Source organism: Harpegnathos saltator, unplaced genomic scaffold (assembly GCF_003227715.2).
Source record: "Harpegnathos saltator strain DR-91 unplaced genomic scaffold, Hsal_v8.6 scaffold688, whole genome shotgun sequence".
NCBI classification, from domain to species: Eukaryota; Metazoa; Arthropoda; class Insecta; order Hymenoptera; family Formicidae; genus Harpegnathos; species Harpegnathos saltator.
The window spans coordinates 83,514-93,957 of record NW_020230524.1 but is presented as its reverse complement, the minus strand read 5'-3'; the positions used below and the strand labels follow the sequence as shown (position 1 = coordinate 93,957).

The 10,444-nt window shown below is 41.8% G+C and overlaps 1 long non-coding RNA gene across 1 annotated transcript; it reads right to left on the bottom strand.

The window, feature by feature from the left end:
* Window positions 1-8,143: 8,143 nt before the first annotated feature.
* LOC112589990 (uncharacterized) lies at window positions 8,144-10,181 on the bottom strand. Its single transcript, XR_003113913.1, has 3 exons — window positions 10,145-10,181; window positions 8,368-8,457; window positions 8,144-8,167 (listed from the first exon to the last, which is right to left on the bottom strand). It is a non-coding gene; the product is annotated as an uncharacterized LOC112589990 (long non-coding RNA).
* Window positions 10,182-10,444: the final 263 nt, after the last annotated feature.

Sequence of the window (10,444 nt, the reverse complement as noted above, 5' to 3'; positions counted from 1 at the left end):
GGCGCACCCTCGCGCGCCGCGTCGGCCTTTACTACTTGGGATTTGCATTCGCAATTTAATGATCCTCCCCGGAGGCTGATTGACTTCCGCAATCGCGAGAACCGATTTCGCGCGCGTGTATCGCCGCCAGTGTAAACTGCCGACGAGTAACGCGTCGGCAGATTGTAGTAATCAGATCAATTCGAGGGACAGTAGAGATTTTGCGGGCAGATTCTCCTCTCGCCTTGTCGCAGGTATTCTTAAATCGAGCGGTATTTCCCGCTTTGAAATTTTGTCCCTTTAATACGGCGTTTAAAAAAAAAATTAATGTATTTCGAGTAAATCGAATTCCCATCGCAAGTCTTTGGACGAATAGCGATATCAGATTTACGTTTACTGGGAGTCCGCCGAAATGGATGCAATTGATGACTACAGTAGGATGTGTAGCTGCAACTATCGCTGGCTCAGCAGATGGACCGGACTGACCGATGCTTTCAAGGGGACAATAAAGCTCATACACATTGTATCCCACTCGAGTATCCCATTGTAACCGTATGTGAATTCGCGTCGTGCCACGATCGGATAATTGTGATTTCACCGACGAAGCATTTCGACGAATCACCAATTTTCCAAAAGACCGTAACGGAACCGAAGGAATATTTGCCGGGTCTGAGTCATGCGCGGGGCACTCTGAGAGAGCGCGTCCGAGCTCGATCTTATAGAAAAGAGACCGAGAAGGAAATACAGACAATAACACAGGCCGACAAAATTTTACGAAACTCCAGACCCTGAGACCAGACTATACTTTCCCGAAGGTTTTCGGTCCGCTGAATCCGAATCCGGCAGCGGAATTGCTCCATCACGTCAGGTTTTCGAGATATTCTAATCTGAAAGTGCAAAAAACACAGTTTTTCGCTATATTCGGGGTTATATTACAACGTGAATTAATTTTTCTCTACAAAACTCGTTACAGTATCTGAAAGTACTACTCTTCGCCTTCAAAATGCATTTTGAATTTTTCATATATCTTATTTCTTCTCGGAGATATCGTCCGTTGAAATTTTTTAGTTTGGCGTTTTCATTACTACCTTACAAAAACAAAAAGAAATTCCGGCAGGTAAAAGTTGTGTAATTATATGTTTTTTGGGACGCTGAATCCGAATTCGTTGTCGGTTCAACCCCATGACCATCAGGTCATGGTTTGTCCCTAACCTCAAAAAAATAATTGATCAAAAAAAGGCGAATTCGAAAATCTTTTTTGAGGTTAGGGACAAACCATGACCTGATTGGTCATGGGGTTGAACCGACAACGAATTCGGATTCAGCGTCCCAAAAAACATATAATTACACAACTTTTACCTGCCGGAATTTCTTAATTTCTTTTTGTTTTTGTAAGGTAGTAACGAAAACGCCAAACTAAAAAATTTCAACGGACGATATCTCCGAGAAGAAATAAGATATATGAAAAATTCAAAATGCATTTTGAAGGCGAAGAGTAGTACTTTCAGATACTGTAACGAGTTTTGTAGAGAAAAATTAATTCACGTTGTAATATAACCCCGAATATAGCGAAAAACTGTGTTTTTTGCACTTTCAGATTAGAATATCTCGAAAACCTGACGTGATGGAGCAATTCCGCTGCCGGATTCGGATTCAGCGGACCGAAAACCTTCGGGAAAGTATAGTCTTGTCTCAGGGTTTTAAAAATGTCGGCCTGTGTAATCGACAGAGAATAAACTAGCCGTATGACGCCGCGCGCGCGCGGTCAGTCAGTGCAGAAATTCGTATTCTTCTCAGCAGAAATATTTCCGACAATCAAAGATTCATCACACCGACGGCAAATCTTCACCCTCGTTCTGCGTAACGCGCGGGACTTTACCGCAACGTGAACAAACGACGATTTATCGCAGAATCGAAGACTCGCAAATGACCAAAAGCAGGCGATGAGGATTAGCGACCTCCCGTATCTCCCCGCGTGACCCGCCGGGCCCGTCAAATCCGATCGCGTACAGATCGAACTAGCCGCACACGAACGCATAACCACCTGCCGTCGTCCCGCTAGCGCCCGCACGACGTCCAAATGGCGCACAGCACGGTGTTACTCCGTAAATACGGAGAGCACGGAGCGCGCACGGCGAAAGGATGCAACGATAGGACACGGGGTGGTGCGATGCACGACCGGCTCTTGAACGAGGAAGTAAGAAAAGCACGGCGCTAATGGCTGAGCATTCGCGCGAGAGAGGTTAGCGTGCAACGGCGCGTCTCGAGACACGCAAACCCGGGGCAGAACCCACGGTGGTGGGCAACAACCCACCATCGTGTGTCAGTCGGCTGATTGACAAGTCGAAAGATTTGCCCGCGATTATTATGATCGTCCGTGTTTCGTATCGCTCGCTTACTAAAATTGCCGGTGGGTCGTCGGGAGGTCAGCGTTAATTATAGTGGTACCCGCTCGGGCAGACCGACGGATATCTATCCGTTTATCGGATCACCGAGTCGCTCCGCCGAGCATGCTGCAGCGCGCCGCTCGGGATCGCTCCTTCGTTCGACAATCGCTATCGGGCGCGCGCTCACGGACAAAAGAGTAACACGCGACGCGAGTCGGGAACAAAGAGCAGCGTGCACGACGTCTTCCTTCCGATATGTGCGCTCGGCTCGCTCCGAGCGGATTCGCGCATCGCTCTCTCCGTTATTATTTTTCCGGTATGACGGGACGTCGCACGTCGGAGCAGAACTCGCGCGCGATCGCGACACGTTCGGCGGTATCGAGGAACCCGGTCATCGAGATTATCCGCCGGCGGAATCTATTTCGAGCACGCGAGAAATAACGAAGATACGGTCGGAGCTACCCTTGCCGGAAGATACGCGCGACCGACCATGAAGTTAGAGCAGAACGACGTATCCTTTCCCTCTCTGCCCCCTCCCACCCCGCCTTACCCCGTGTCAGCTCGAAGTCAGATAATATCAAGTAAAATCTGCCGTTTCCCGAAATCCGACTCTCACACTGATTTCCGCCACTTGTTATCGTTAAGCTTAGTATTCTTCTCGGTCGCGCGCTTGCACACGGTTACGTAAAAGCGCGCGCGTGGGATTGAAGCGACCAGGCTAAAACAATGCAGCTGTAAAATTACCTTCTTATTGCGCACACACACACACACACACACGTACGGAGGAAAAATCTACACCGTGAAGACGTAACGTATTTTACAATTATATTTTACTCTCTCCCTCTCTCTCTCTCTCTCTCTTTCTACCATATTTTGTTTCTAATGAAGGTAGGTGAAAAAATCTTCAAAAGATACCCAAGATGGAACTATTGAATGGTGTGGGATTTTTATCCGCTAAAAAGACACCATCCTTAATCATGACCAGTCTGCAGGAGGCTAGCGATTTTCGCTTCGTTCATTAGAACCAGGTGAGTGGAGTATTTATCAAACGATAAGCCTCTTATTGAGTTTTGAACCAACAGTTCGTATGGTTTAGTTCTCTCAAGCCGACGAGGGATGTTTTCCACGTTCTCTACTATATTGGTCCAGTTTGAAGTTTCACAAACATTTCTGCGAATCTTCGATAACTTCGCCAAGTGACTTTCAAGATGCGCCTCGAAAATACTCCTTTTCGGATTTTACTATGGGAAACGATATCGAATAAAAATGCAGCGCGCGCCGATTAACCGAACATCGGCGTTAAATCCCGCGCGGCCATCTTCCGCGACAATCACACATCGCGATTACGATCCACACGGTCCATGCGAATCCGGCAAATCCGAGCCGTGCGCGTGTGAGACGCCCATAGGTGACAGACCGAGCGACCGAATAGACAGAAGCGGCGAACGGGCAGAAGGGTGCATCGAGGTCGCAGAGGGTAGCAGGGTGAGAGAGTAGGAGGAGTAATTCTCCGGTATAATACTGCGTCAGCAGCGGCGGCGGCGCGGCGGCAGCAACAGCAGCAGCAGCAGCAGCCGCCCGTGGGTTTCCCGGGAGAACAGATACGTATGCTAATGCGACGCGATGCTCGTTATAATAATCTACAAGTCGAATGCGCGCGGATCCTCGCTCGACATTCGCGCAGGTTGCGCCGGCTATGCCGCGCTGCCGGTGACACCCCGTCGGCGCTATCTCGGCCGCGGGATCATGGCCAATGCTGGATGAGGGGGGTGGCGGGGGCCGAAAAAGGGGTGTGAGGGTCCTACGTAAGCTGGTTATCTAAATACCGTAAATAACAACATCCCTCGCGCGCCATGGAGTAGAGACCTTCGACCATCTCTCCGTGTATCATCCCTTCGCGCGGCGCCTACACCCTCGCTCCGTGACGCGCGGCAACCCCTTCCGCAGCCTCGCCCGAGCTCGCGGAGACCGCGAAGCGGGCCGGAGGAATCTCCGAGAGCGGCGGAGACGACGTTACGTTAGGCAAATACGCGGGGATGTGCGTTATTTTATTTACGGCGAGCCGCTCTGATCGCGCTTGGGTATCGGCATACTTGGGATGTATCGTGGAAATGTCGGCGCGCTAGTTGGCGGAAATTAATGCGGAGTTCACAAGTCGAGCCTTCAACGGTCTTCGCTACCGTGTCGTAGTATTTAATAGTCTTTGAGCGTGAATGATTGAGAATCGAAAAGAGTCGAGCCGGCAGCGCGGCGAAGATGCGTAACGACACGGTGCTCTTCCGGTTAAGAATATCGGCACGACGCGAGAGTCACGGATTCTCCGGAGGAAGTCGGAATTTTTGCACTGAATGGGGGGGGGGACGCGTAATTTTTATACCGCGGGGGCGAGAGAGACAGTGTGATACGACGGCTACTGATATCGCCGGAAATTTCGCGAGTGTTAATTTGCGGTTCTGATGAAATTAACGCTCAAGCGAGGCACTGCACAGCGCTGAACTTTAACCTCCGTTCGACCGCCCGTCTTTTTGCGGAAGCGGAATCAGAAAAAGATAAAGAGCGACTTGAACTACGGCCGAAGTTAACGCCGACGTCGGTGAAACCAGGCATAAGGGACATGTTTCTTGCAACGAGCGCGCGCGCTGTATGTGGTTGTGACAATTAATAACTATCTTCGTCTCGGTAGTTGTAACGTTCCGCCCAGCATCCCGAAGCCGAGCGCCTGTCACAGGCACCAGCCGATAGACAAATGAATGCATCGTGACGAGCGGCATTTCTCGCGTAGTCTGTCGTGAAAACGGTTGGCGGGTCTCCCCTTTCGAAACCGATCGTTAGATGTTATCGTCAGAAACCTTATCGTCATCTCGTAAATAATCTTTAATCTCCGAGCGGGGCCGGGGGGTGGGGCACCGTCAACGCCCAGCCCGCTTTTCTCGTCAACCCTAAAATGACACTACCTCGTCGTTTACAGACGCGACAACGAGAAGATCCTATCTCCGGATTATTTTCTGGATAAATGGACACGTTTCCGATCTCTCGCGGTGATGCTCGCTTAAAGCGTGCCTAACGACGGCCGTTGGGGTTCGTCGGCGCTAACGCCGACGAACGTCTAACAAGAGCAAATATGAAACGAATGGTCACCAGTGTGTGACATATATATATATATATATTCGCATGTATATATCGATTCACCCTCTTGACGCTGTATTCGAGATGTACGACATCGTTATCGAGGATTATCCTTTACGCGGCTCAACGATACTGCCATTACCGCGAGGCGCTAAAAGCGCATGAGGAAAGTAACGCGAAGAAAAAAGCATTTCGTTCGCGTATCGGGGACGACTGGGGAAGATACGCGTAATCTATATGTGCGTTACGGTCTCAAGAGTACGTGGATTTTTCAATTGCGCATCTTTCGATTCAGTATAGCAGAGCATTTCAATAATATCAGAGTATTGCAATAATGTCAAAGCACATTAATAATATCAAAACAAGTCAATAATATCAAAACATGTCAATAATATTGAAGGATATCGATAATATCCAAATTCAATGACATCAAATCATTTGCAATATTAGAACAAACGTAATATAAATATGATGGATAAGTCTTTAATTGTTACCAATCTCAAGTCGAAATTTTAATTTTATGTCAATCCCGTAAATTATACTAGGATTGTAAAACAAATGAATAATCTCAAAATATAATATAAATATTTTATATATACATAGTGTCCAGCTGTTCTCTTTTCATGTTTGAGGATTACTTAATATTTGATTGTTTTAATATTCTACATATCTCAATTTTTATCTCAAGTTTGATTTAATAGCAAGACTGAATATAAATGAAAAAAAGGCGTTAGCAAATTCAAAAAGTCTCGCGGCCAAGAGACATTATTAGAAACGTAAATTAGGAATTGTAAAATTTGTAATAGACTTAATATTTCGACTCAGACATAGAAGAAATAAAAGTTGGTAACAATAATGTAATAACGCATCGTGGAGTATAATAGAATCGAAAAATTTTTAATGAAAATATTAAAGTCGCAGTGAGCGATAAAAATTGGCCAGTAATGTCACGCAGATTTTATATCTTTAACTATGCAAAAACCCATCTATCTTATTTGTTCAATGTTTACAGTTCAATTAAATATTTATATTGATTTTTGCAATGTTGCTCTAATGCTGCCTTTATTTTCTTATGTATAGATCTTACGCATACGGAATCAGAGTTGCGATATTGACAATGTGACTAGTCGATAATAAACTTTAAACATTATACACGAATTATTTAATACTATAATTCTCCACAAATTCAAACGAGTTAATCGATTAAAACGAAATATTAACTCATATTCAAGAGAGATATTAAATTCAATATTTATTTTTCGAAAAAAGAGATAGTCATCTTGCAAAAATAAAGAAATCCATCTCAAAAGGAAAAGATAAATCCATTTTAAAAGAAATATAAAATTTGATATTCATTTCTCAAGAAGAAAAAGAGATAATTATCTTGCAAAAATAAATAGATAACAAAGGGCAGACATTTATTTCTATCAAGATTTTCGATTCTGATTAGGCTCCAAGCAGTAGTGTACAACTGCTCCTACTTTTCTCGTTAGAAATCAATGCTATCAACGTCTACGCATGCACTACATATGACGCCTCACGAGCGTAATATTTTACGCTCACCATTACACGATGAAATCCAGCGATGTCCACCGACGAAACCCGCAGCTGCATCTCGAGAACTACATCAGGGTCCAACCTCTATCATGTGTCGCTCTGCGTCGTCCCACGTTGATTGCACTTTGTCACTCGCGACGTGATTAAATATATATTGTAACGGCGATTGATTAATGTTTATTTTATAATATACTTCAATCGGAAAAAACGTTTCGATTTATTTCGATTTACGAGTCTACGTTAACGCGGAACGAAAGTGAAATTTATTTAATAACTGTTTATCATGATCATATATCATCAGGAACACAATTGCGATACGATAAATCTGGTAATTCTAGAAAGTCTCGCGCATGAAAAATCGCAAACCCGATCGCGGAATCAATCAACATCGTACGCGAACAAAATAATGAAAAGTAATTACTTTACGATGATTTGCTTGTCGAATACGATCTCTGCAATATTTTGACGAATTGAACTTAACAAGATTTTCATTCGTTTACTCAATGCAATCATGTAACGACTCGAATATATATGTACGGAAAATTTAAATGAAAAAGCAAATATTCGCGGGGATCGCGAAATCTAAATCAACGCGATATATATGATGGCGAGTTTCATTCGCTCGCAGTGGCGCAAGTTTAATGCGCGTTATATACTACTCAAAATAATCAGTGGATCACGTTAAATAAATAATTATATTTGATAATTGTATGTCTTAAATCACAAGTATATATTTAGATTAAATAAACAAGATATGACTATTAAATAAATTTCAATACATTTTTAAAAATATATTTAAATTGTATTTAAATAAATATATATGCTATTTAAAGAGATATTTAAAGAGATATTTAGAAAAGGAAATATTAGAAAATATTATTATAACTTTCAAAATTTATTGAATAATGCAGAAATATGATCCTCTAGTTACTTTAAGCATTTCATTTAAGAGGACATATACATACATGAAAAAATCTAAATAATAAATAATAAAATAAGCAAAGTAGATAGCATTGATTTTCACGAGTATTATAAACCACTACCATTATAAATATATTTACTTTTGTGTTTACACACGCATTTTTCAACTCACCGATACACGGGTCGGTCTTATAGATCTGAAACAAAAATCAGATTTGCTGATTAGATTTCTAAATTTGGCATTAGGAACAAGTGTGTGTATACAGAATGAATTAACTCTTTCCAGTTCCAATTTAACAATTTCTGTTAGCCAATTCTGAATAAACAACTATATCTTGACTGGCAATCACAAAGAATTATAGAGAAAAGGAAAAGTACAAGAAATCGGCAAGCTTACTTTTGAGCCAACCCTACTCTGCCCGAACCGGATCCTCCGGTACTGCATCTGCATCCATTTCTACATTCATCGGAAGTGTAGTTGCCTTTGCTGAAACAGAAAATAATTTTCCTAATTAGTTATAAGCATATAAAGATTACTTTCGACTTTAGAAATCGAGAGTAAAGAGATATTTGATAAGTTATAAGAGAGAGAGAGAGAGAGAGAGAGAGAGAGAGAGAGAGAGAGAGAGAGAGAGAGAAAGAGAGAGAGAGAGATATTAACTCATTAATGCCCGCTGGGACAGAAATTTCGCGTCGATTTCAATGTTATGAATTTTTATAAAAATGCTTGAAAATTTTAATTCAAAGTACATTACTAAGAGTTTTCGAGGTCGCTCTTTCCGAATCCGCTGCGAGAATCATAAAAAAATGAGTGTTTGTATTGATTTATAACGGTTCTTTTCCAAAAAATGCGATTTCTTCTCGTCAATTTTTTTTTAAATCATGGATTTCATCTTGATAAAAATGTTGAATATTACTGAAAAGTACTCCAATCGTGTCCTCGAGACTTGTACTTAAAATATATGTGGTTCTGAAATTTTTTGCAATTTAGTAATTTCAATATGGCGACCATATGTATGTATTACCATAGATATCGCCGGATTCTTGGGAACTCGGTCGAATAACTCGTTATGAGTACATTTTTATGAAAAATTATCTAAAATGAAAGTTGTCCTACCACGTGAAAGAACTCGATCAACAGGACAATTTTTATTTTAGATAATTTTTCATAAAAATGCACTCATAACGAGTTATTCGATCGAGTTCCCGCGAATACCAAGAATCCGGCGATATCTATGGTATACATACATATGGTCGCCATATTGAAATTACTAAATTGCAAAAAATTTCAGAACCACATATATTTCAAGTACAAGTCTTGAGGACACGATTGGAGTACTTTTCAGTAATATTCAACATTTTTATCAAGATGAAATCCATGATTTAAAAAAAATTGACGAGAAAAAATCGCATTTTTTGGAAAAGAACCGTTATAAATCAATACAAACACTCATTTTTTTATGATTCTCGCAGCGGATTCGGAAAGAGCGACCTCGAAAACTCTTAGTAATGTACTTTGAATTAAAATTTTCGAGCATTTTTGTAAAAATTCATAACATTGAAATCAACACGAAATTTCTGTCCCAGCGGGCATTAATGGGTTAAGTTAGGTTAGATTAGGTATATTTTCATTTATTTAAATCAAAGAAGAATGGAACATATGATAATTACCGTCTACATTTCAAGATGCTGATTGTTCCGACACTATGACGCAATTGCAAAGTATAGCAATTAATCTCACGTATGTGACATGTGTGTTAATGTATTTGTAGAAATGAAAAATAGCGCGCACAACATACACACATTCCGGCCGATATGTTCACTACCAACGCCAAAACTGTTATGACCTTAGTGTATCGCGCGCGTACGTATGTGTTGTTTTGAAGGACGCGCGACCTTCGGTGCACCGCGTCTCAATAAAGATGCTTTGATGTCATTCAAGATATTTTTGTACCATTTATTACACAACACAACATATTCTACACTCCAATACCGATATTTCATAGATCGTTATATTTTATTATTCAGCTCGCGCGTTTCGGTCACATATCTTTCGTATGTATATTCGAGCATATTATAAAATTACTGATTATCGAGATTTTAAGATCACAAATAATTGAAAGTGCGTAAAATGAAATATATAATAGCAATACTGTGCCAATTTGTGAATTTACCTGTGGGAAGATTTTCTCTCTCTCTCTCTCTCTCTCTCTCTCTCTCTCTCTCTCTCTCTCTCTCTCTCTCATTGCCCAAGTCAACCTCCCGATATCACATCCTTTCTCGGCAAAGTTGTCCTCGCGATGTGGCTCCCAGCTCCATCCGATCTAAAACGGAAAATAATTTGGCTATTTAATTATAGCAATATAAAGATTACACTCGGTTTCGAAAGATCGAGAATAGGAAGATATTCGGTCCACGGAAGTTGAGGTTAAAGTTAGGTTAGATATCGCGAGTACAAACTTCGATCGTATAGT